Source organism: Schistocerca gregaria, chromosome 4 (assembly GCF_023897955.1).
Source record: "Schistocerca gregaria isolate iqSchGreg1 chromosome 4, iqSchGreg1.2, whole genome shotgun sequence".
Classification (NCBI taxonomy): domain Eukaryota; kingdom Metazoa; phylum Arthropoda; class Insecta; order Orthoptera; family Acrididae; genus Schistocerca; species Schistocerca gregaria.
This window is the reverse complement of record NC_064923.1, coordinates 23326015-23350854: the sequence shown is the minus strand read 5'-3', so window position 1 is coordinate 23350854 and position 24840 is coordinate 23326015. Positions and strand designations below refer to the sequence as shown.

At 48.7% G+C, this 24840-nt stretch overlaps 23 non-coding genes across 23 annotated transcripts; all 23 read left to right on the top strand.

The window, feature by feature from the left end:
* Positions 1-5016: 5016 nt before the first annotated feature.
* Trnak-cuu (transfer RNA lysine (anticodon CUU)) lies at positions 5017-5089 on the top strand. The gene has a single exon. It is a non-coding gene; the product is annotated as a tRNA-Lys (tRNA).
* A 338-nt stretch (positions 5090-5427) lies between these two features.
* Positions 5428-5499, top strand: Trnat-agu (transfer RNA threonine (anticodon AGU)). The gene has a single exon. It is a non-coding gene; the product is annotated as a tRNA-Thr (tRNA).
* A 1069-nt stretch (positions 5500-6568) lies between these two features.
* Trnak-cuu (transfer RNA lysine (anticodon CUU)) lies at positions 6569-6641 on the top strand. Its single transcript has one exon. It is a non-coding gene; the product is annotated as a tRNA-Lys (tRNA).
* A 338-nt stretch (positions 6642-6979) lies between these two features.
* On the top strand, positions 6980-7051 carry Trnat-agu (transfer RNA threonine (anticodon AGU)). Its single transcript has one exon. It is a non-coding gene; the product is annotated as a tRNA-Thr (tRNA).
* A 1049-nt stretch (positions 7052-8100) lies between these two features.
* Trnak-cuu (transfer RNA lysine (anticodon CUU)) lies at positions 8101-8173 on the top strand. The gene has a single exon. It is a non-coding gene; the product is annotated as a tRNA-Lys (tRNA).
* Positions 8174-8511: 338 nt separating this feature from the next.
* Trnat-agu (transfer RNA threonine (anticodon AGU)) lies at positions 8512-8584 on the top strand. The gene has a single exon. It is a non-coding gene; the product is annotated as a tRNA-Thr (tRNA).
* A 1077-nt stretch (positions 8585-9661) lies between these two features.
* Trnak-cuu (transfer RNA lysine (anticodon CUU)) lies at positions 9662-9734 on the top strand. Its single transcript has one exon. It is a non-coding gene; the product is annotated as a tRNA-Lys (tRNA).
* A 338-nt stretch (positions 9735-10072) lies between these two features.
* Positions 10073-10144, top strand: Trnat-agu (transfer RNA threonine (anticodon AGU)). The gene has a single exon. It is a non-coding gene; the product is annotated as a tRNA-Thr (tRNA).
* Positions 10145-11197: 1053 nt separating this feature from the next.
* Trnak-cuu (transfer RNA lysine (anticodon CUU)) lies at positions 11198-11270 on the top strand. Its single transcript has one exon. It is a non-coding gene; the product is annotated as a tRNA-Lys (tRNA).
* A 338-nt stretch (positions 11271-11608) lies between these two features.
* Positions 11609-11680, top strand: Trnat-agu (transfer RNA threonine (anticodon AGU)). The gene has a single exon. It is a non-coding gene; the product is annotated as a tRNA-Thr (tRNA).
* Positions 11681-12963: 1283 nt separating this feature from the next.
* Positions 12964-13036, top strand: Trnak-cuu (transfer RNA lysine (anticodon CUU)). The gene has a single exon. It is a non-coding gene; the product is annotated as a tRNA-Lys (tRNA).
* Positions 13037-13345: 309 nt separating this feature from the next.
* Positions 13346-13417, top strand: Trnat-agu (transfer RNA threonine (anticodon AGU)). The gene has a single exon. It is a non-coding gene; the product is annotated as a tRNA-Thr (tRNA).
* Positions 13418-14463: 1046 nt separating this feature from the next.
* Trnak-cuu (transfer RNA lysine (anticodon CUU)) lies at positions 14464-14536 on the top strand. Its single transcript has one exon. It is a non-coding gene; the product is annotated as a tRNA-Lys (tRNA).
* A 338-nt stretch (positions 14537-14874) lies between these two features.
* Positions 14875-14946, top strand: Trnat-agu (transfer RNA threonine (anticodon AGU)). The gene has a single exon. It is a non-coding gene; the product is annotated as a tRNA-Thr (tRNA).
* A 1062-nt stretch (positions 14947-16008) lies between these two features.
* On the top strand, positions 16009-16081 carry Trnak-cuu (transfer RNA lysine (anticodon CUU)). Its single transcript has one exon. It is a non-coding gene; the product is annotated as a tRNA-Lys (tRNA).
* A 338-nt stretch (positions 16082-16419) lies between these two features.
* Positions 16420-16491, top strand: Trnat-agu (transfer RNA threonine (anticodon AGU)). Its single transcript has one exon. It is a non-coding gene; the product is annotated as a tRNA-Thr (tRNA).
* Positions 16492-17530: 1039 nt separating this feature from the next.
* On the top strand, positions 17531-17603 carry Trnak-cuu (transfer RNA lysine (anticodon CUU)). The gene has a single exon. It is a non-coding gene; the product is annotated as a tRNA-Lys (tRNA).
* A 338-nt stretch (positions 17604-17941) lies between these two features.
* Trnat-agu (transfer RNA threonine (anticodon AGU)) lies at positions 17942-18013 on the top strand. Its single transcript has one exon. It is a non-coding gene; the product is annotated as a tRNA-Thr (tRNA).
* Positions 18014-19462: 1449 nt separating this feature from the next.
* On the top strand, positions 19463-19535 carry Trnak-cuu (transfer RNA lysine (anticodon CUU)). The gene has a single exon. It is a non-coding gene; the product is annotated as a tRNA-Lys (tRNA).
* Positions 19536-19873: 338 nt separating this feature from the next.
* Trnat-agu (transfer RNA threonine (anticodon AGU)) lies at positions 19874-19945 on the top strand. Its single transcript has one exon. It is a non-coding gene; the product is annotated as a tRNA-Thr (tRNA).
* A 1072-nt stretch (positions 19946-21017) lies between these two features.
* On the top strand, positions 21018-21090 carry Trnak-cuu (transfer RNA lysine (anticodon CUU)). The gene has a single exon. It is a non-coding gene; the product is annotated as a tRNA-Lys (tRNA).
* Positions 21091-21428: 338 nt separating this feature from the next.
* Positions 21429-21500, top strand: Trnat-agu (transfer RNA threonine (anticodon AGU)). Its single transcript has one exon. It is a non-coding gene; the product is annotated as a tRNA-Thr (tRNA).
* A 1056-nt stretch (positions 21501-22556) lies between these two features.
* Positions 22557-22628, top strand: Trnak-cuu (transfer RNA lysine (anticodon CUU)). Its single transcript has one exon. It is a non-coding gene; the product is annotated as a tRNA-Lys (tRNA).
* The last annotated feature ends 2212 nt before the right edge of the window (positions 22629-24840 follow it).

The following is a 24840-nucleotide window of genomic DNA, read 5'->3' as shown; positions in this document are numbered from 1 at the left end:
CCCACGTCGCCCGCCGACCCTCACCGCCGTGATCACTCGGCTTAGCCCGACGATCACGGAGGAAGAGGTGCTGGCGGAGTTGAAGGCCCACCCGTACCTGGAGGTGCGAGCTGTTCGCCGCATTTTCAACTCTGCGGGCCCCACTCGCCTTATGCGAGTTTTCTCCGAACACGCTCCCTCCATCGACCATCTCCTTAAGGAGGGTGCCCTCCTCTTCCACCGCCGGTATAAGGTTGACCCCTCCCGCTCCCCACCACAATCCATTCGCTGCCAGAGGTGTCTGCGTTATAACGCACACCCAACATCAGAGTGCCGCGAGGCCCCAGTCTGCCCGCATTGTAAGCAAGCGCACTTCCTCCGGCAGTGTCCCAACCTTCAGTCTCCTCCCTCCTGCAATACCTGCAACCTCCAACACCCTACCTACTCCCAGAAATGCAAGGCTCGACCTCCTCCATCCGCTCCTGAACTCACTGTTCCTCTCCGCCCTTTGGATGACCCCACCCCTCCTGGCAATTCCCTCCGTCCTCCCCCCACCGCAGAGGACATCATCAGGTTCGTCACAATAGTGCTCCAGAACGTCCATCCCTTTCAGCGTCCCCACACCCTCCACCAGATTTCCCTCGCTGCCCGTTCCGTGTTCCACCTCAACACCTACGCCACCTATTCCCACAACCAGGCCCATTTCACCTTCTCCCGTCTCGACACCCTCGTTTAAATTCCCATTATGGCACGACAGCACCGTATCCTGTTCAATAACATCCGCTCCCTTCCCACCAACAAGCACCTCCTTATGCATACCCTTACGACCCACCGTGTGGATGCCTTCCTTCTGAACGAAACCTTTCTTCAGCCCCACCACACCGTCCACACCTCGCCCTACCTCCTTCACCGGTCTGACAATCCACTCCAGATAGCGCGTGGCGGAGTTGCCATTGGCCACCACCGCCAGATCCCTGTCCGGCTCCAACCCCTCCTTCCTGACCCCACAGAACACTTGATCCTTAGTCTCTTCTTCCCCGGCCTTACCCTTACCTGTGCCACCATCTATGTCCGCCCCGCTGCACCTATTCCTTTCGACTTCCTTTCCCACATCGACCGTACCTTCTCCTCCTACGTGATCGCCGCCGACCTTAACATCCATAGTCGTTCTGCCGCCCAGTTACGGCGGTGGCATCGGTTCCTTGCCACCCTCCAAGGCGACGTCCTTCCAATTCCCCAACACACCCGCCCTGAATCCAATACCACTCCCGATGTCGTCCTAGCCTCCCCCACCCTGCTTGGCCGCATAGCGGTGGACGTCCTTGATCCCATTGGCAGTGACCATCTCCCTGTCCTCCTCACTGTATCAGACGGTCGTCGCCCCCGTCCCGACCCGCGCCATGACCCTCCCCCGAAATATGTCCATGACTACTCCCGTGCCAACTGGAATGCCTACCGGGACTCCCTTGCTCTCCAGGTCGATAGCCACCCCCTCACCTACCACCAACCTGATGACGTTACCCGTGCTGCCTCCTTTCTCCAGCAGACCTTGTCTGAGGCCGTGGAGGCCCACGTCCCTACCATTGCCATCCATCCGCACCGCCCCACCTTACCCCCACAGGCCGTCCTTCTCCTGCGTGAATCCCGCCGGCTCTACCGTGCCTTCCTTCACACACGTGACCAGGACACACTACGACGCCACCGGCAACTACAGCGACACATCAGGAACTTACTCACGGCAAAGAAACGCCGGGACTGGCGACAGACATGCACCCGTCTTAATGCCACCTTACCTATCAACTCGTCCAAGTACTGGTCAGCCTTCCGCCGCCTTACCGGATCTAAACCCTCTCCCTACTACCCTCTCCTTCATGATGACCACCCCTTCCCTGATGCCCTTAGTAAGGCCAACCATTTCGCCTCCTACCTCTCCGATATCCTTACCATCCCTGACGATCCCCAGTTCGATTATTCCCTCTTTCCTGATGTCCGTGATCGAACTGATACCTCTGTCCCCCCGCTTGCTCCTGGCTTCCAGTACTTGGACAACATCACACACACAGAACTAAATACCCCAATCACCACTCAAGATATCATTGCTACACTTCGCCCTAAACGCAACACTGCTCCCGGTCACGATCGTGTTACTTACCGTCACCTCCGTGAAGCTCCTGCCTCCTTCCTCTCCACATTGGCCAGGCTCTACAATGTGGTCCTGTCCACCGGCTACTACCCCGACCTGTGGAAAACCTCCCGGATCCTGATGTTCCTCAAGCCCGACAAACCACCTTCCGCTGTCTCCTCCTACCGTCCCATCAGCCTTACCTCGGTCTTCAGCAAGGTCCTGGAATCCATTCTTACCCGCCGCCTACACAAGCACCTTCACCAACACCGCCTCCTCCCCCCTACCCAATGTGGCTTTCGGCCGTCCTTCTCAGCCGATGACCTCCTCCTTCACCTCACTCACCTCCTCTCCGAACAACTCAATTCCCGTCGTTCCGCCATCTTCCTTTCCCTCGACCTCGAACGCGCATATGACCGTGTGTGGCATTCCGGTCTCCTTTTCAAGCTCCAAACCTTTGCTCTTCCTCTCAACTATGTCCGTCTGGTCGCTTCCTTCCTTTCCCACCGTCCTTCCTATGTCACCATCCACAACACTGATTCCTACACCTTCTACCCCTCCGCCGGTGTGCCCCAAGGTTCCGTCCTTTCCCCTCTTCTCTACCTCCTTTACACGGCAGACATACCTCCACCTGCACCTCCCCTACACCTTCTCCAGTACGCCGATGACACTGCCTTCCTTGCCCTCGCTCCCACCCTGCAACGCTCCCAGCACCTTCTCCAATCCTATCTTGACCGGTTCACCACTTGGTGTAACCAGTGGTTGCTCAAGGTCAATCCTTCCAAGACCCAGGCGATCATTGTAGGCAAAACCACTCGTTCCTTCCGTCTCCTTGATTTCTATCTTACTATTTATGGCCGTCCCATCACCCTCACACCTACTCTCAAGTACCTTGGTGTCACCCTCGACCGTCGCCTCTCCTGGAACCCACATCTCCGGACGATCCAAGCCAAGGCACGCTCCCGCCTCCGCCTCCTTAAGCTCCTTTCTGGCCGTACATGGGGTCTGGACCCTTCCACCATCCTCTACACCTACAAGTCCCTCATCCGTCCTATCCTTTGCTATGCTCATCCCGCCTGGATCTCTGCCCCTCCTACCTTCTACAAGTCCATTCAGATCCTAGAACGCCATGCGCTCCGCCTCGCCTATCGCATCCGTCTCCCTTCCCCCACGCGGATCCTCTATGACCTGATTCCCTTCCCGCACCTCCTCCTTTTCCTCGAACGGTTACGGATCCTCTACACCTCCCGCAAGCTTGATCCTCCACACCCTCTTGTCTCTCCCATCCTCTCCCACCCCAACCCGCTGCCGCGCCTGCATTCCTATATCCCACCTGCTCTCCATCTTTACACCCTCCACACCCTCTCCCTCGATGGCTTCCGTCAACTCCCCCTCCCTGATGATGCCCTCCTCCCCTCCATCTACCCCTCCTACCAACTTTGAGCCTTACCTTCCCTCTCCTCTCCTTTTCCTGTGGGCACCCTCTCTCCCTTCTCTCCCTCCCTCCCCTCCCCTTTCTCCTTGGGCTTCCACTCCCCCTACCCTCCCCCTTCTCCTCCATCCCTCTCCTCCACTGGCATCTTCCCCTCCCCCTCTCTCTCCTCTTCCCCACACCTTTTCCCCTTGGCAGGCCACGACTCTGCTGTCTTCCATCAGTTACTTTCATCGTCCTACGCCGAAGACCATCGCCTGTGTTTGTGCCTCGACTCTCCTGCAGTGTGTTTGTGTTTCGTCGTTTGTGCTCCGCTGGTTCACGTGTGGCCATCTGCCATCTGCGTTTGTGCACCGTGTTTCTCCGCTTTTATCCATTGTGCTACGCACGTGACCGACTCCGTTTTAACTCTGTTTTGTCTACTGTTTGTACCCCGCCGTCTTGATTGTTTTTATATCTCACTCATCTCTGTTCTGTGTATACTCTGAGGCCGAAGAGCGGCATACTTGGTCCGCTGCCGGCCTACCTGTTTGTCACAGGTATTAAAATCACAATAAAGGAAAAAAAAAAAAAAAAAAAGCGGTACAACATAAGGTGGGACGGGGCAGTCTGAAATATATTTTATAGATGTATTTCTCACATATCTCAGAGCCTTTAGCGGTCGTCGTCGTCGTCGTCGTCGTTGTCGTCGTCGTCGTCGCCGCCGCCGCTACTTCTGCAGAAGTAGCAAATGGCCATCGTAGCAAATACGGCGAGGGACGCCCTGCCATCGATTCCGAATGCACAAAGTGTGTGGTCTAGATTCCCAGTCTATATTTGGTTGGGCTCGTAACAGGTTGAATGTATCAAATGGGTGGGAAAAAGGAAGGGGCAGCGGCTGTGTAGAACGAAAACACAACTCCTCAGTGGTGTTATTGTTTTGAGATGAGTCGTATATAAGTTACAATCGTTTGTCAGTGACCGTGTGGCCTAATGGATAAGGCGTCAGACTTCTTATCCGAAGATTGCGGGTTCGATTCCTCTCACGGTGGTGTTTTTCCAGTTCTGAAAAAGAAACATACCGTTTTAGTGTAGCACTTGAGCAGTACGAAACCGTGTGAATGTTGCTGTTGACCATTTTCTGCTTGGAGATGCTCTTGAGCTTGAAACACGCACAACAAGACCGGTGTTAACCAGCGAATTGGTTGGCAGAGTGCCGTCGCGCGAGTTTTTGACTGGCACTTGCAAATCTAAAACTACGTCGGAAAGTAACTCGTTCGGCTTATGAGTCACATCAAGTACGTGTGTTAATTTTGACGAAACTAGCTCTGCAGGTTGTCATGCAATTCTTTTACCTCTCAGAAATGATTATGAAATAAAAGTGAACAACGTGACGAGTGTGACGTTAGGAAAACATTAGGCAACACGGAGAGGTTCTGTATGGGACCAATCAACCCATACGAGTAATGTGTGACGTGCTAACCGGCACATATTCACCGAGGCAGCGCGGCTAGCTTAGTCGGTAGAGCATGAGGCTCTTAATCTCAGGGTCGTGGGTTAGAGCCCCACGCTGTGCGGAACGGAAGTATGTTCCTCTGCTGATGTAAATTACCGTTTTTCTGATTAACGTGATGTAATGGAAATAGCAAGTTTAAACTTTGCCTACGTCTCCGTCAGTCGCAAGGAAACTGTATTTGAAGGTGAAGGTGATTTTGTAGACATGTGTGAAAGACATGTTATGAAATGCAAGTGGTGTTATTTGGAGAGCACTTCGTTTACGTGTCAGATGTGTAGCCAAGCAGTAATGGGTCGCCGTAGCTGCAAATATTCGACGGTAATATGAAGTGTTGTCAGCTGAAGTCTGATGATTCAGACGCCCGTAAGGACGAAGTACGCAAAAGTACCGCTAGGCCGCGCCTCTTTAGCTCAGTGGCAGAGCACTGGTCTAGTAAACCAGGGGTCGTGAGTTCGATCCTCACAGGAGGCAGACGGATTTTGGATAGCAGTTGCGCGTCGTGGCCTTATAGCAAACAATATCTGGGATGACGAACAATTAGCGAGAGTCGTTTTATTAAGAATTACTCTCAGATGTGATTAAGGCGAATGGCGCAGATAAAGCATTTGCCAAAAGCGGTACAACATAAGGTGGGACGGGGCAGTCTGAAATATATTTTATAGATGTATTTCTCACATATCTCAGAGCCTTTAGCGGTCGTCGTCGTCGTCGTCGTCGTCGTCGTCGTCGTCGTCGTCGTCGTCGTCGTCGCCGCCGCCGCCGCCGCTACTTCTGCAGAAGTAGCAAATGGCCATCGTAGCAAATGCGGCGAGGGACGCCCTGCCATCGATTCCGAATGCACAAAGTGTGTGGTCTAGATTCCCAGTCTATATTTGGTTGGGCTCGTAACAGGTTGAATGTATCAAATGGGTGGGAAAAAGGAAGGGGCAGCGGCTGTGTAGAACGAAAACACAACTCCTCAGTGGTGTTAGCGTTTTGAGATGAGTCGTATATAAGTTACAATCGTTTGTCAGTGACCGTGTGGCCTAATGGATAAGGCGTCAGACTTCTTATCCGAAGATTGCGGGTTCGATTCCTCTCACGGTCGTGTTTTTCCAGTTCTGAAAAAGAAACATACCGTTTTAGTGTAGCACTTGAGCTGTACGAAACCGAGTGAATGTTGCTGTTGACCATTTTCTGCTTGGAGATGCTCTTGAGCCTGGAACACGCACAACAAGACCGGTGTTAACTAGCGAATTGGTTGGCAGAGTGCCGTCGCAGCGAGTTTTTGACTGGCACTTGCACATCTAAAACAACGTCGGAAAGTAACTCGTTCGGCTTATGAGTCACAACTAGTATGTGTGTTAATTTTGACGAAACTAACTCTGCAGGTTGTCATGCAATTCTTTTACCTCTCAGAAATGATTATGAAATAAAAGTGAACTACGTGACGAGTGTGACGTTAGGAAAACATTAGGCAACATGGAGAGGTTCTGTATGGGACCAATCTACCCATACGAGTAATGTGTGACGTGCTAACAGTCACGTATTCACCGAGGCAGCGCGGCTAGCTTAGTCGGTAGAGCATGAGGCTCTTAATCTCAGGGTCGTGGGTTAGAGCCCCACGCTGTGCGGAACGGAAGTTTGTTCCTCTGCTGATGTAAATTACCGTTTTCCTGATTAACTTGATGTAATGGAAATAGCAAGTTTAAACTTTGCCTACGTCTCCGTCAGTCGCAAGGAAACTGTATTTGAAGGAGAAGGTGATTTTGTAGACATGTGTGAAAGACATGTTATGAAATGCACGTGGTGTTATTTGGAGAGCACTTCGTTTACGTGTCAGATGTGTAGCCAAGCAGTAATGGGTCGCCATAGCTGCAAATATTAGACGGTAATATGAAGTGTTGTCAGCTGAAGTCTGATGATCCAGACGACCGTAAGGACGAAGTACGCAAAAGTTCCTCTAGGCCGCGACTCTTTAGCTCAGTGGCAGAGTACTGGTCTAGTAAACCAGGGGTCGTGAGTTCGATCCTCACAGGAGGCAGACGGATTTTGGATAGCAGTTGCGCGTCGTGGCCTTATAGCAAGCAGTATCTGGGATGACGAACAATTAGCGAGAGTCGTTTTATTAAGAATTACTCTCAGATGTGATTAAGGCGAATGGCGCAGATAAAGCATTTGCCAAAGCGGTACAACATAAGGTGGGACGGGGCAGTCTGAAATATATTTTATAGATGTATTTCTCACATATCTCAGAGCCTTTAGCGGTCGTCGTCGTCGTCGTCGTCGTCGTCGTCGTCGTCGTCGCCGCCGCCGCCGCTACTTCTGCAGAAGTAGCAAATGGCCATCGTAGCAAATGCGGCGAGGGACGCTCTGCCTTCGATTCCGAATGCACAAAGTGTGTGGTCTAGTTTCCCAGTCTATATTTGGTTTGGCTCGTAACAGGTTGAATGTATCAAATGGGTGGGAAAAAGCAAGTGGCAGCGGTTGTGTAGAACGAAAACACAACTCCTCAGTGGTGTGAGCGTTTTGAGATGCGTCGTATATAAGTTACACTTGCTTGTCAGTGACCGTGTGACCTAATGGATAAGGCGTCGGACTTCGTATCCGAAGATTGCGGGTTCGATTCCTTTCACGGTGGTGTTTTTCCAGTTCTGAAAAAGAAACATACCGTTTTAGTGTAGCACTTGAGCAGTACGAAACCGTGTGAATGTTGCTGTTGACCATTTTCTGCTTGGAGATGCTCTTGAGCTTGAAACACGCACAACAAGACCGGTGTTAACCAGCGAATTGGTTGGCAGAGTGCCGTCGCGCGAGTTTTTGACTGGCACTTGCAAATCTAAAACTACGTCGGAAAGTAACTCGTTCGGCTTATGAGTCACATCAAGTACGTGTGTTAATTTTGACGAAACTAGCTCTGCAGGTTGTCATGCAATTCTTTTACCTCTCAGAAATGATTATGAAATAAAAGTGACCAACGTGACGAGTGTGACGTTAGGAAAACATTAGGCAACATGGAGAGGTTCTGTATGGGACCAATCAACCCATACGAGTACTGTGTGACGTGCTAACCGGCACGTATTCACCGAGGCAGCGCGGCTAGCTTAGTCGGTAGAGCATGAGGCTCTTAATCTCAGGGTCGTGGGTTAGAGCCCCACGCTGTGCGGAACGGAAGTTTGTTCCTCTGCTGATGTAAATTACTGTTTTTCTGATTAACGTGATGTAATGGAAATAGCAAGTTTAAACATTGCCTACGTCTCCGTCGGTCGCAAGGAAACTGTATTTGAAGGAGAAGGTGATTTTGTAGACATGTGTGAAATACATGTTTTGAAATGCAAGTGGTGTTATTTGGAGAGCACTTCGTTTACGTGTCAGATGTGTAGCCAAGCAGTAATGGGTCGCCATAGCTGCAAATATTAGACGGTAATATGAAGTGTTATCAGCTGAAGTCTGATGATCCAGACGACCGTAAGGACGAAGTACGCAAAAGATCCTCTAGGCCGCGACTCTTTAGCTCAGTGGCAGAGCACTGGTCTAGTAAACCCGGGGGTCGTGAGTTCGATCCTCACAGGAGGCAGACGGATTTTGGATATCAGTTGCGCGTCGTGGCCTTATAGCAAACAGTATCTGGGATGACGAACAATTAGCGAGAGTCGTTTTATTAAGAATTACTCTCAGATGTGATTAAGGCGAATGGCGCAGATAAAGCATTTGCCAAAGCGGTACAACATAAGGTGGGACGGGGCAGTCTGAAATATATTTTATAGATGTATTTCTCACATATCTCAGAGCCTTTAGCGGTCGTCGTCGTCGTCGTCGTCGTCGTCGTCGTCGTCGTCGTCGTCGTCGTCGTCGTCGTCGTCGTCGTCGCCGCCGCCGCTACTTCTGCAGAAGTAGCAAATGGCCATCGTAGCAAATGCGGCGAGGGACGCCCTGCCATCGATTCCGAATGCACAAAGTGTGGGGTCTAGTTTCCCAGTCTATATTTGGTTGGGATCGTAACAGGTTGAATGTATCAAATGGGTGGGAAAAAGCAAGGGGCAGCGGCTGTGTAGAACGAAAACACAACTCCTCAGTGGTGTTAGCGTTTTGAGATGAGTCGTATATAAGCTACAATCGTTTGTCAGTGACCGTGTGGCCTAATGGATAAGGCGTCAGACTTCTTATCCGAAGATTGCGGGTTCGATTCCTCTCACGGTGGTGTTTTTCCAGTTCTGAAAAAGAAACATACTGTTTTAGTGTAGCACTTGAGCAGTACGAAACCGTGTGAATGTTGCTGTTGACCATTTTCTGCTTGGAGATGCTCTTGAGCCTGAAACACGCACAACAAGACCGGTGTTAACTAGCGAATTGGTTGGCAGAGTGCCGTCGCAGCGAGTTTTTGACTGGCACTTGCACATCTAAAACAACGTCGGAAAGTAACTCGTTCAGCTTATGAGTCACATCAAGTATGTGTGTTAATTTTGACGAAACTAGCTCTGCAGGTTGTCATGCAATTCTTTTACCTCTCAGAAATGATTATGAAGTAAAAGTGAACTACGTGACGAGTGTGACGTTAGGAAAACATTAGGCAACATGGAGAGGTTCTGTATGGGACCAATCAACCCATACGAGTACTGTGTGACGTGCTAACAGGCACGTATTTACCGAGGCAGCGCGGCTAGCTTAGTCGGTAGAGCATGAGGCTCTTAATCTCAGGGTCGTGGGTTAGAGCCCCACGCTGTGCGGAACGGAAGTATGTTCCTCTGCTGATGTAAATTACCGTTTTTCTGATTAACGTGATGTAATGGAAATAGCAAGTTTAAACTTTGCCTACGTCTCCGTCAGTCGCAAGGAAACTGTATTTGAAGGTGAAGGTGATTTTGTAGACATGTGTGAAAGACATGTTATGAAATGCAAGTGGTGTTATTTGGAGAGCACTTCGTTTACGTGTCAGATGTGTAGCCAAGCAGTAATGGGTCGCCGTAGCTGCAAATATTCGACGGTAATATGAAGTGTTGTCAGCTGAAGTCTGATGATTCAGACGCCCGTAAGGACGAAGTACGCAAAAGTACCGCTAGGCCGCGCCTCTTTAGCTCAGTGGCAGAGCACTGGTCTAGTAAACCAGGGGTCGTGAGTTCGATCCTCACAGGAGGCAGACGGATTTTGGATATCAGTTGCGCGTCGTGACCTTATAGCAAACAGTATCTGGGATGACGAACAATTAGCGAGAGTCGTTTTATTAAGAATTACTCTCAGATGTGATTAAGGCGAATGGCGCAGATAAAGCATTTGCCATAGCGGTACAACATAAGGTGGGACGGGGCAGTCTGAAATATATTTTATAGATGTATTTCTCACATATCTCAGAGCCTTTCGCGGTCGTCGTCGTCGTCGTCGTCGTCGTCGTCGTCGTCGTCGTCGTCGCCGCCGCCGCTACTTCTGCAGAAGTAGCAAATGGCCATCGTAGCAAATGCGGCGAGGGACGCTCTGCCTTCGATTCCGAATGCACAAAGTGTGTGGTCTAGATTCCCAGTCTATATTTGGTTGGGCTCGTAACAGGTTGAATGTATCAAATGGGTGGGAAAAAGGAAGGGGCAGCGGCTGTGTAGAACGAAAACACAACTCCTCAGTGGTGTTAGCGTTTTGAGATGAGTCGTATATAAGTTACAATCGTTTGTCAGTGACCGTGTGGCCTAATGGATAAGGCGTCAGACTTCTTATCCGAAGATTGCGGGTTCGATTCCTCTCACGGTCGTGTTTTTCCAGTTCTGAAAAAGAAACATACCGTTTTAGTGTAGCACTTGAGCTGTACGAAACCGAGTGAATGTTGCTGTTGACCATTTTCTGCTTGGAGATGCTCTTGAGCCTGAAACACGCACAACAAGACCGGTGTTAACTAGCGAATTGGTTGGCAGAGTGCCGTCGCAGCGAGTTTTTGACTGGCACTTGCACATCTAAAACAACGTCGGAAAGTAACTCGTTCGGCTTATGAGTCACAACAAGTATGTGTGTTAATTTTGACGAAACTAGCTCTGCAGGTTGTCATGCAATTCTTTTACCTCTCAGAAATGATTATGAAATAAAAGTGAACTACGTGACGAGTGTGACGTTAGGAAAACATTAGGCAACACGGAGAGGTTCTGTATGGGACCAATCAACCCATACGAGTAATGTGTGACGTGCTAACAGTCACGTATTCACCGAGGCAGCGCGGCTAGCTTAGTCGGTAGAGCATGAGGCTCTTAATCTCAGGGTCGTGGGTTAGAGCCCCACGCTGTGCGGAACGGAAGTTTGTTCCTCTGCTGATGTAAATTACCGTTTTCCTGATTAACTTGATGTAATGGAAATAGCAAGTTTAAACTTTGCCTACGTCTCCGTCAGTCGCAAGGAAACTGTATTTGAAGGAGAAGGTGATTTTGTAGACATGTGTGAAAGACATGTTATGAAATGCACGTGGTGTTATTTGGAGAGCACTTCGTTTACGTGTCAGATGTGTAGCCAAACAGTAATGGGTCGCCATAGCTGCAAATATTAGACGGTAATATGAAGTGTTGTCAGCTGAAGTCTGATGATCCAGACGACCGTAAGGACGAAGTACGCAAAAGTTCCTCTAGGCCGCGACTCTTTAGCTCAGTGGCAGAGTACTGGTCTAGTAAACCAGGGGTCGTGAGTTCGTTCCTCACAGGAGGCAGACGGATTTTGGATATCAGTTGCGCGTCGTGGCCTTATAGCAAACAGTATCTGGGATGACGAACAATTAGCGAGAGTCGTTTTATTAAGAATTACTCTCAGATGTGATTAAGGCGAATGGCGCAGATAAAGCATTTGCCAAAGCGGTACAACATAAGGTGGGACGGGGCAGTCTGAAATATATTTTATAGATGTATTTCTCACATATCTCAGAGCCTTTAGCGGTCGTCGTCGTCGTCGTCGTCGTCGTCGTCGTCGTCGTCGTCGCCGCCGCCGCCGCTACTTCTGCAGAAGTAAAACAGTATCTGTGATGACGAACAATTAGCGACAGCCGTTTTATTAAGAATTACTCTCAGATGTGATTAAGGCGAATGGCGCAGATAAAGCATTTGCCAAAGCGGTACAACATAAGGTGGGACGGGGCAGTCTGAAATATATTTTATAGATGTATTTCTCACATATCTCAGAGCCTTTCGCGGTCGTCGTCGTCGTCGTCGTCGCCGCCGCCGCTACTTCTGCAGAAGTAGCAAATGGCCATCGTAGCAAATGCGGCGAGGGACGCTCCGCCTTCGATTCCGAATGCACAAAGTGTGTGGTCTAGTTTCCCAGTCTATATTTGGTTTGGCTCGTAACAGGTTGAATGTATCAAATGGGTGGGAAAAAGCAAGTGGCAGCGGTTGTGTAGAACGAAAACACAACTCCTCAGTGGTGTGAGCGTTTTGAGATGAGTCGTATATAAGTTACAATCGTTTGTCAGTGACCGTGTGGCCTAATGGATAAGGCGTCAGACTTCTTATCCGAAGATTGCGGGTTCGATTCCTCTCACGGTCGTGTTTTTCCAGTTCTGAAAAAGAAACATACCGTTTTAGTGTAGCACTTGAGCTGTACGAAACCGAGTGAATGTTGCTGTTGACCATTTTCTGCTTGGAGATGCTCTTGAGCCTGAAACACGCACAACAAGACCGGTGTTAACTAGCGAATTGGTTGGCAGAGTGCCGTCGCAGCGAGTTTTTGACTGGCACTTGCACATCTAAAACAACGTCGGAAAGTAACTCGTTCGGCTTATGAGTCACAACAAGTATGTGTGTTAATTTTGACGAAACTAGCTCTGCAGGTTGTCATGCAATTCTTTTACCTCTCAGAAATGATTATGAAATAAAAGTGAACTACGTGACGAGTGTGACGTTAGGAAAACATTAGGCAACATGGAGAGGTTCTGTATGGGACCAATCAACCCATACGAGTAATGTGTGACGTGCTAACAGTCACGTATTCACCGAGGCAGCGCGGCTAGCTTAGTCGGTAGAGCATGAGGCTCTTAATCTCAGGGTCGTGGGTTAGAGCCCCACGCTGTGCGGAACGGAAGTTTGTTCCTCTGCTGATGTAAATTACCGTTTTCCTGATTAACTTGATGTAATGGAAATAGCAAGTTTAAACTTTGCCTACGTCTCCGTCAGTCGCAAGGAAACTGTATTTGAAGGAGAAGGTTATGAAATGCACGTGGTGTTATTTGGAGAGCACTTCGTTTACGTGTCAGATGTGTAGCCAAACAGTAATGGGTCGCCATAGCTGCAAATATTAGACGGTAATATGAAGTGTTGTCAGCTGAAGTCTGATGATCCAGACGACCGTAAGGACGAAGTACGCAAAAGTTCCTCTAGGCCGCGACCCTTTAGCTCAGTGGCAGAGTACTGGTCTAGTAAACCAGGGGTCGTGAGTTCGATCCTCACAGGAGGCAGACGGATTTTGGATAGCAGTTGCGCGTCGTGGCCTTATAGCAAACAGTATCTGGGATGACGAACAATTAGCGAGAGTCGTTTTATTAAGAATTACTCTCAGATGTGATTAAGGCGAATGGCGCAGATAAAGCATTTGCCAAAGCGGTACAACATAAGGTGGGACGGGGCAGTCTGAAATATATTTTATAGATGTATTTCTCACATATCTCAGAGCCTTTAGCGGTCGTCGTCGTCGTCGTCGTCGTCGTCGTCGTCGTCGCCGCCGCCGCCGCTACTTCTGCAGAAGTAGCAAATGGCCATCGTAGCAAATGCGGCGAGGGACGCTCTGCCTTCGATTCCGAATGCACAAAGTGTGTGGTCTAGTTTCCCAGTCTATATTTGGTTTGGCTCGTAACAGGTTGAATGTATCAAATGGGTGGTAAAAAGCAAGTGGCAGCGGTTGTGTAGAACGAAAACACAACTCCTCAGTGGTGTGAGCGTTTTGAGATGCGTCGTATATAAGTTACACTTGCTTGTCAGTGACCGTGTGACCTAATGGATAAGGCGTCGGACTTCGTATCCGAAGATTGCGGGTTCGATTCCTTTCACGGTGGTGTTTTTCCAGTTCTGAAAAAGAAACATACCGTTTTAGTGTAGCACTTGAGCAGTACGAAACCGTGTGAATGTTGCTGTTGACCATTTTCTGCTTGGAGATGCTCTTGAGCTTGAAACACGCACAACAAGACCGGTGTTAACTAGCGAATTGGTTGGCAGAGTGCCGTCGCGCGAGTTTTTGACTGGCACTTGCAAATCTAAAACTACGTCGGAAAGTAACTCGTTCGGCTTATGAGTCACATCAAGTACGTGTGTTAATTTTGACGAAACTAGCTCTGCAGGTTGTCATGCAATTCTTTTACCTCTCAGAAATGATTATGAAATAAAAGTGACCAACGTGACGAGTGTGACGTTAGGAAAACATTAGGCAACATGGAGAGGTTCTGTATGGGACCAATCAACCCATACGAGTACTGTGTGACGTGCTAACCGGCACGTATTCACCGAGGCAGCGCGGCTAGCTTAGTCGGTAGAGCATGAGGCTCTTAATCTCAGGGTCGTGGGTTCGAGCCCCAAGCTGTGCGGAACGGAAGTTTGTTCCTCTGCTGATGTAAATTACTGTTTTTCTGATTAACGTGATGTAATGGAAATGGCAAGTTTAAACTTTGCCTACGTCTCCGTCGGTCGCAAGGAAACTGTATTTGAAGGAGAAGGTGATTTTGTAGACATGTGTGAAATACATGTTTTGAAATGCAAGTGGTGTTATTTGGAGAGCACTTCGTTTACGTGTCAGATGTGTAGCCAAGCAGTAATGGGTCGCCATAGCTGCAAATATTAGACGGTAATATGAAGTGTTATCAGCTGAAGTCTGATGATCCAGACGACCGTAAGGACGAAGTACGCAAAAGATCCTCTAGGCCGCGACTCTTTAGCTCAGTGGCAGAGCACTGGTCTAGTAAACCAGGGGTCGTGAGTTCGATCCTCACAGGAGGCAGACGGATTTTGGATATCAGTTGCGCGTCGTGGCCTTATAGCAAACAGTATCTGGGATGACGAACAATTAGCGAGAGTCGTTTTATTAAGAATTACTCTCAGATGTGATTAAGGCGAATGGCGCAGATAAAGCATTTGCCAAAGCGGTACAACATAAGGTGGGACGGGGCAGTCTGAAATATATTTTATAGATGTATTTCTCACATATCTCAGAGCCTTTAGCGGTCGTCGTCGTCGTCGTCGTCGTCGTCGTCGTCGTCGTCGTCGTCGTCGTCGCCGCCGCCGCCGCTACTTCTGCAGAAGTAGCAAATAGCCATCGTAGCAAATGCGGCGAGGGACGCCCTGCCATCGATTCCGAATGCACAAAGTGTGGGGTCTAGTTTCCCAGTCTATATTTGGTTGGGATCGTAACAGGTTGAATGTATCAAATGGGTGGGAAAAAGCAAGGGGCAGCGGCTGTGTAGAACGAAAACACAACTCCTCAGTGGTGTTAGCGTTTTGAGATGAGTCGTATATAAGCTACAATCGTTTGTCAGTGACCGTGTGGCCTAATGGATAAGGCGTCAGACTTCTTATCCGAAGATTGCGGGTTCGATTCCTCTCACGGTCGTGTTTTTCCAGTTCTGAAAAAGAAACATACTGTTTTAGTGTAGCACTTGAGCTGTACGAAACAGTGTGAATGTTGCTGTTGACCATTTTCTGCTTGGAGATGCTCTTGAGCCTGAAACAAGCACAACAAGACCGGTGTTAACTAGCGAATTGGTTGGCAGAGTGCCGTCGCAGCGAGTTTTTGACTGGCACTTGCACATCTAAAACAACGTCGGAAAGTAACTCGTTCAGCTTATGAGTCACATCAAGTATGTGTGTTAATTTTGACGAAACTAGCTCTGCAGGTTGTCATGCAATTCTTTTACCTCTCAGAAATGATTATGAAGTAAAAGTGAACTACGTGACGAGTGTGACGTTAGGAAAACATTAGGCAACATGGAGAGGTTCTGTATGGGACCAATCAACCCATACGAGTACTGTGTGACGTGCTAACAGGCACGTATTTACCGAGGCAGCGCGGCTAGCTTAGTCGGTAGAGCATGAGGCTCTTAATCTCAGGGTCGTGGGTTAGAGCCCCACGCTGTGCGGAACGGAAGTATGTTCCTCTGCTGATGTAAATTACCGTTCTTCTGATTAACGTGATGTAATGGAAATAGCAAGTTTAAACTTTGCCTACGTCTCCGTCAGTCGCAAGGAAACTGTATTTGAAGGTGAAGGTGATTTTGTAGACATGTGTGAAAGACATGTTATGAAATGCAAGTGGTGTTATTTGGAGAGCACTTCGTTTACGTGTCAGATGTGTAGCCAAGCAGTAATGGGTCGCCGTAGCTGCAAATATTCGACGGTAATATGAAGTGTTGTCAGCTGAAGTCTGATGATTCAGACGACCGTAAGGACGAAGTACGCAAAAGTACCGCTAGGCCGCGCCTCTTTAGCTCAGTGGCAGAGCACTGGTCTAGTAAACCAGGGGTCGTGAGTTCGATCCTCACAGGAGGCAGACGGATTTTGGATAGCAGTTGCGCGTCGTGGCCTTATAGCAAACAGTATCTGGGATGACGAACAATTAGCGAGAGTCGTTTTATTAAGAATTACTCTCAGATGTGATTAAGGCGAATGGCGCAGATAAAGCATTTGCCATAGCGGTACAACATAAGGTGGGACGGGGCAGTCTGAAATATATTTTATAGATGTATTTCTCACATATCTCAGAGCCTTTCGCGGTCGTCGTCGTCGTCGTCGTCGTCGTCGTCGTCGCCGCCGCCGCTACTTCTGCAGAAGTAGCAAATGGCCATCGTAGCAAATGCGGCGAGGGACGCTCTGCCTTCGATTCCGAATGCACAAAGTGTGTGGTCTAGTTTCCCAGTCTATATTTGGTTTGGCTCGTAACAGGTTGAATGTATCAAATGGGTGGGAAAAAGCAAGTGGCAGCGGTTGTGTAGAACGAAAACACAACTCCTCAGTGGTGTGAGCGTTTTGAGATGAGTCGTATATAAGTTACACTTGCTTGTCAGTGACCGTGTGACGTAATGGATAAGGCGTCGGACTTCGTATCGGAAGATTGCGGGTTCGATTCCTTTCACGGTGGTGTTTTCCAGTTCTGAAAAAGAAACATACCGTTTTAGTGTAGCACTTGAGCAGTACGAAACCGTGTGAATGTTGCTGTTGACCATTTTCTGCTTGGAGATGCTCTTGAGCTTGAAACACGCACAACAAGACCGGTGTTAACCAGCGAATTGGTTGGCAGAGTGCCGTCGCGCGAGTTTTTGACTGGCACTTGCAAATCTAAAACTACGTCGGAAAGTAACTCGTTCGGCTTATGAGTCACATCAAGTACGTGTGTTAATTTTGACGAAACTAGCTCTGCAGGTAGTCATGCAATTCTTTTACCTCTCAGAAATGATTATGAAATAAAAGTGACCAACGTGACGAGTGTGACGTTAGGAAAACATTAGGCAACATGGAGAGGTTCTGTATGGGACCAATCAACCCATACGAGTAATGTGTGACGTGCTAACCGGCACGTATTCACCGAGGCAGCGCGGCTAGCTTAGTCGGTAGAGCATGAGGCTCTTAATCTCAGGGTCGTGGGTTAGAGCCCCACGCTGTGCGGAACGGAAGTTTGTTCCTCTGCTGATGTAAATTACTGTTTTTCTGATTAACGTGATGTAATGGAAATAGCAAGTTTAAACTTTGCCTACGTCTCCGTCGGTCGCAAGGAAACTGTATTTGAAGGTGAAGGTGATTTTGTAGACATGTGTGAAAGACATGTTATGAAATGCAAGTGGTGTTATTTGGAGAGCACTTCGTTTACGTGTCAGATGTGTAGCCAAGCAGTAATGGGTCGCCATAGCTGCAAATATTAGACGGTAATATGAAGTGTTGTCAGCTGAAGTCTGATGATCCAGACGACCGTAAGGACGAAGTACGCAAAAGATCCTCTAGGCCGCGACTCTTTAGCTCAGTGGCAGAGCACTGGTCTAGTAAACCAGGGGTCGTGAGTTCGATCCTCACAGGAGGCAGACGGATTTTGGATATCAGTTGCGCGTCGTGGCCTTATAGCAAACAGTATCTGGGATGACGAACAATTAGCGAGAGTCGTTTTATTAAGAATTACTCTCAGATGTGATTAAGGCGAATGGCGCAGATAAAGCATTTGCCAAAGCGGTACAACATAAGGTGGGACGGGGCAGTCTGAAATATATTTTATAGATGTATTTCTCACATATCTCAGAGCCTTTAGCGGTCGTCGTCGTCGTCGTCGTCGTCGTCGTCGTCGTCGTCGTCGTCGTCGCCGCCGCCGCTACTTCTGCAGAAGTAGCAAATGACCATCGTAGCAAATGCGGCGAGGGACGCCCTGCCATCGATTCCGAATGCACAAAGTGTGTGGTCTAGATTCCCAGTCTATATTTGGTTGGGCTCGTAACAGGTTGAATGTATCAAATGTAGCAAACAGTATCTGGGATGACGAACAATTAGCGAGAGTCGTTTTATTAAGAATTACTCTCAGATGTGATTAAGGCGAATGGCGCAGATAAAGCATTTGCCAAAGCGGTACAACATAAGGTGGGACGGGGCAGTCTGAAATATATTTTATAGATGTATTTCTCACATATCTCAGAGCCTTTAGCGGTCGTCGTCGTCGTCGTCGTCGTCGTCGTCGTCGTCGTCGTCGTCGTCGTCGTCGCCGCCGCCGCTACTTCTGCAGAAGTAGCAAATGACCATCGTAGCAAATGCGGCGAGGGACGCCCTGCCATCGATTCCGAATGCACAAAGTGTGTGGTCTAGATTCCCAGTCTATATTTGGTTGGGCTCGTAACAGGTTGAATGTATCAAATGGGTGGGAAAAAGCAAGGGGCAGCGGCTGTGTAGAACGAAAACACAACTCCTCAGTGGTGTTAGCGTTTTGAGATGAGTCGTATATAAGTTACAATCGTTTGTCAGTGACCGTGTGGCCTAATGGATAAGGCGTCAGACTTCTTATCCGAAGATTGCGGGTTCGGTTCCTCTCACGGTCGTGTTTTTCCAGTTCTGAAAAAGAAACATACTGTTTTAGTGTAGCACTTGAGCTGTACGAAACAGTGTGAATGTTGCTGTTGACCATTTTCTGCTTGGAGATGCTCTTGAGCCTGAAACAAGCACAACAAGACCGGTGTTAACTAGCGAATTGGTTGGCAGAGTGCCGTCGCAGCGAGTTTTTGACTGGCACTTGCACATCTAAAACAACGTCGGAAAGTAACTCGTTCAGCTTATGAGTCACATCAAGTATGTGTGTTAATTTTGACGAAACTAGCTCTGCAGGTTGTCATGCAATTCTTTTACCTCTCAGAAATGATTATGAAGTAAAAGTGAACTACGTGACGAGTGTGACGTTAGGAAAACATTAGGCAACATGGAGAGGTTCTGTATGGGACCAATCAACCCATACGAGTACTGTGTGACGTGCTAACAGGCACGTATTTACCGAGGCAGCGCGGCTAGCTTAGTCGGTAGAGCATGAGGCTCTTAATCTCAGGGTCGTGGGTTAGAGCCCCACGCTGTGCGGAACGGAAGTATGTTCCTCTGCTGATGTAAATTACCGTTCTTCTGATTAACGTGATGTAATGGAAATAGCAAGTTTAAACTTTGCCTACGTCTCCGTCAGTCGCAAGGAAACTGTATTTGAAGGTGAAGGTGATTTTGTAGACATGTGTGAAAGACATGTTATGAAATGCAAGTGGTGTTATTTGGAGAGCACTTCGTTTACGTGTCAGATGTGTAGCCAAGCAGTAATGGGTCGCCGTAGCTGCAAATATTCGACGGTAATATGAAGTGTTGTCAGCTGAAGTCTGATGATTCAGACGACCGTAAGGACGAAGTACGCAAAAGTACCGCTAGGCCGCGCCTCTTTAGCTCAGTGGCAGAGCACTGGTCTAGTAAACCAGGGGTCGTGAGTTCGATCCTCACAGGAGGCAGACGGATTTTGGATAGCAGTTGCGCGTCGTGGCCTTATAGCAAACAGTATCTGGGATGACGAACAATTAGCGAGAGTCGTTTTATTAAGAATTACTCTCAGATGTGATTAAGGCGAATGGCGCAGATAAAGCATTTGCCATAGCGGTACAACATAAGGTGGGACGGGGCAGTCTGAAATATATTTTATAGATGTATTTCTCACATATCTCAGAGCCTTTCGCGGTCGTCGTCGTCGTCGTCGTCGTCGTCGTCGTCGTCGTCGTCGTCGTCGTCGTCGTCGTCGCCGCCGCCGCCGCCGCTACTTCTGCAGAAGTAGCAAATGGCCATCGTAGCAAATGCGGCGAGGGACGCTCTGCCTTCGATTCCGAATGCACAAAGTGTGTGGTCTAGTTTCCCAGTCTATATTTGGTTTGGCTCGTAACAGGTTGAATGTATCAAATGGGTGGGAAAAAGCAAGTGGCAGCGGTTGTGTAGAACGAAAACACAACTCCTCAGTGGTGTGAGCGTTTTGAGATGAGTCGTATATAAGTTACAATCGTTTGTCAGTGACCGTGTGGCGTAATGGATAAGGCGTCGGACTTCGTATCGGAAGATTGCGGGTTCGATTCCTTTCACGGTGGTGTTTTCCAGTTCTGAAAAAGAAACATACCGTTTTAGTGTAGCACTTGAGCAGTACGAAACCGTGTGAATGTTGCTGTTGACCATTTTCTGCTTGGAGATGCTCTTGAGCTTGAAACACGCACAACAAGACCGGTGTTAACCAGCGAATTGGTTGGCAGAGTGCCGTCGCGCGAGTTTTTGACTGGCACTTGCAAATCTAAAACTACGTCGGAAAGTAACTCGTTCGGCTTATGAGTCACATCAAGTACGTGTGTTAATTTTGACGAAACTAGCTCTGCAGGTAGTCATGCAATTCTTTTACCTCTCAGAAATGATTATGAAATAAAAGTGACCAACGTGACGAGTGTGACGTTAGGAAAACATTAGGCAACATGGAGAGGTTCTGTATGGGACCAATCAACCCATACGAGTAATGTGTGACGTGCTAACCGGCACGTATTCACCGAGGCAGCGCGGCTAGCTTAGTCGGTAGAGCATGAGGCTCTTAATCTCAGGGTCGTGGGTTAGAGCCCCACGCTGTGCGGAACGGAAGTTTGTTCCTCTGCTGATGTAAATTACTGTTTTTCTGATTAACGTGATGTAATGGAAATAGCAAGTTTAAACTTTGCCTACGTCTCCGTCGGTCGCAAGGAAACTGTATTTGAAGGTGAAGGTGATTTTGTAGACATGTGTGAAAGACATGTTATGAAATGCAAGTGGTGTTATTTGGAGAGCACTTCGTTTACGTGTCAGATGTGTAGCCAAGCAGTAATGGGTCGCCATAGCTGCAAATATTAGACGGTAATATGAAGTGTTGTCAGCTGAAGTCTGATGATCCAGACGACCGTAAGGACGAAGTACGCAAAAGATCCTCTAGGCCGCGACTCTTTAGCTCAGTGGCAGAGCACTGGTCTAGTAAACCAGGGGTCGTGAGTTCGATCCTCACAGGAGGCAGACGGATTTTGGATATCAGTTGCGCGTCGTGGCCTTATAGCAAACAGTATCTGGGATGACGAACAATTAGCGAGAGTCGTTTTATTAAGAATTACTCTCAGATGTGATTAAGGCGAATGGCGCAGATAAAGCATTTGCCAAAGCGGTACAACATAAGGTGGGACGGGGCAGTCTGAAATATATTTTATAGATGTATTTCTCACATATCTCAGAGCCTTTAGCGGTCGTCGTCGTCGTCGTCGTCGTCGTCGTCGTCGTCGTCGTCGTCGCCGCCGCCGCCGCTACTTCTGCAGAAGTAGCAAATGACCATCGTAGCAAATGCGGCGAGGGACGCCCTGCCATCGATTCCGAATGCACAAAGTGTGTGGTCTAGATTCCCAGTCTATATTTGGTTGGGCTCGTAACAGGTTGAATGTATCAAATGGGTGGGAAAAAGCAAGGGGCAGCGGCTGTGTAGAACGAAAACACAACTCCTCAGTGGTGTTAGCGTTTTGAGATGAGTCGTATATAAGTTACAATCGTTTGTCAGTGACCGTGTGGCCTAATGGATAAGGCGTCAGACTTCTTATCCGAAGATTGCGGGTTCGGTTCCTCTCACGGTCGTGTTTTTCCAGTTCTGAAAAAGAAACATACCGTTTTAGTGTAGCACTTGAGCTGTACGAAACCGAGTGAATGTTGCTGTTGACCATTTTCTGCTTGGAGATGCTCTTGAGCCTGAAACACGCACAACAAGACCGGTGTTAACTAGCGAATTGGTTGGCAGAGTGCCGTCGCAGCGAGTTTTTGACTGGCACTTGCACATCTAAAACAACGTCGGAAAGTAACTCGTTCGGCTTTTGAGTCACATGAACTATGTGTGTTAATTTTGACGCCACTAGCTCTGCATGCTGTCATGCAATTCCTTTACCTCTCAGAAATGATTATGAAATAAAAGTGAAGTACGTGACGAGTGTGACGTTAGGAAAACATTAGGCAGCATGGAGAGATTCTGTATGGGACCACCCAACCCAAACGAGTACTGTGTGACGTGCTACCCGGCAGGTATTAACGGTGGCAGCCGGCTAGCTCAGTCGGTAGAGCGTGAGACTCTTAATTCCATGGTTGTGTGTTCGAGCCCCACGCTGAGCGGATCGGGATTTTGTTCCGCTGTAGATGTAAATTACCGTTTTTCTGATTAACGTGATGTAATGTAAAAAGCAACTTTAAACTTTGCCTACGTCTCTGTCAGTCGCGAGGAAACTGTATTTTAAGGTGAAGGTGATTTTGTAGACATGTGTGAAAGACATGTTCTGAAATGCTAGTGGTGTTGTTTGGAGAGCACATCGGTTACGTGTCAGATGTGTAGCCAAGCAGTAATGGGTCGCCATAGCTGCAAATATTAGAAGCTAATATGAAGTGTTGTCAGCTGAAGTCTGATGATGCAGGCGACCGTAAGGCTGAAGTACGTAAGTGTGCCGCTAGGCCGCGTCTCTTTAGCTCAGATAGTTCCGCTTCAGACGCCGTGCAGTGTGGACGTGCCTAGTCTTCCGCTCCGCCGTAGCGTTACGTATAGTGGGATATCGTTTGTTTACGTGTAGTGTTGTACCTTCTGTCAGTTTTTCTCCGTCGTTGTTTCGTTCGTTGTGTTACTTTCTGTGTGTATTTCAGTGTTTTTTGTGTAGCGGTTTAGACCGCGTAGTTTTTGAAAATGTCGTCTCAGATTATTCCTCGTCAGGCTACAGTTAGTTTTGCTTTCGACAAGTCCACCCGCCATGTGCAACCTAGTTCCCTTGAGATTCATGATTGGTTAGTAGATACCTTTGGCATTAATTCGGATCAGGTGCACACTGCATATTTTGATACCGAACTCTATGTTTTCTTTGTTAAATTTATGGACCCCCTTCAGGTTGATAAAATTATTTCCAAATTTGGTCATCAGGTTCTCTTTCGGCATCGGGATGATTCTGTCAGTACCGTACTGCTTTCAAATGCTTCCATTACGTACACCAGTGTTCGTGTTTACAACCTTCCGCCGGAGATGGATAATGTGTATCTTAAGGAGGGTTTACTCAAGTATGGTGATGTTAAGAGTATTCGCCTTGAACGCTGGTCCAGCCAACATCGTCTGCAGTGTTACAGTGGTATTCGTTCCGTCGAAAGGCACGTGAAGCAGAATATTCCCTCGCACCTGCAGATCGGTGGATATCGTGTCCATGTAACATATAGTGGTCAGGTTGGCACCTGTTTCTTGTGTAATGAGAGTGGCCACGTGCGTACCGACTGTCTGCGAAGGGTTTTTGTGTTAAAAAATTCTCTCGAACAGCGTCGCAAGTTAACGGTCGCTGACCTCGTTGCCGGTGGTTCTGCTCTTGGTGTCGAACAGTCCAGTGGTAGTAGCGCCCCGCCGCAGGTTTTGCACGCCCCTGACACAGAGTTTCCTCCTTTGCGTGCCAAATCTGATGTTGTTCCGTCTGTTCCTCAGGTGGGTGTGCCGCTTTTGAATAATAAACGGCGTCGCGCACAAGATGGAAATAGTACGGATGAGGATCTCCCCGAGATGCCCCAACCGAGAGACCGACATCCTCCGAGCCACAGAGTAGTGTAGATGCTCCCTGTTCCCCTGAAGTAGCTGTTCCGGTAGCGGCTGCTGACGCCCCTCCGGCTTCCGACGCGGCTTCTCTCAAGTCGGCTCGTCGGTCGGGCCTGTTGGCGCCGCCTTCCGAACCGATTTCATTGTCACAACAAGTTGAGCCGCAAGAACTTCCTGCTTCGCTGCCCCATACCTCTGCCAGCGGAGCTGCTCCGCTTCCTTCCAACTTAGCAGCTTCGGAGCTTCCTGCTCACGTTTCGCCTCCGTGTAGTCCATGTTTGCCGGAAGCTGGTATTGGTGTAGACCAGTCCGTTTCGTCGGATGTTTCCCCCGCGACGCCGGACCCTGACTGTGGACCGGCGCGGGTGGTGTCGGATACAGAACTTGACCCTCCTACGTCACCGGCGGCTGCCGCTTCCTTGCCCGTCAGCCGACGCAAGTTGCGCGTTCAGCCGAACGTCAATGCTGTTCGTAAAAAACCGAAAGGTAAGGGATCCGCGGAAGGGGGTAGCAGTCCCCTTCCCTCGGATGCCTCCGTCTCCCCTGCTATGGACTGTGATGTTGATGCGTCGGTGTAGGTGATCTCTCGATTTTCTCTCCATGATTCAAGCATACACCGTTCTTACCTTAAATGTTAACCGTATTGAGTCCGACGTTCGCATTGCCTCTTTGCGGCAGTTTCTCTACGACTCCTGTGCGGACGTAATATTTTTGCAGGAAGTATTGTTTTCTGATCTCCCTCTACCTGGACTTCAAACTGTTTTTAATGTC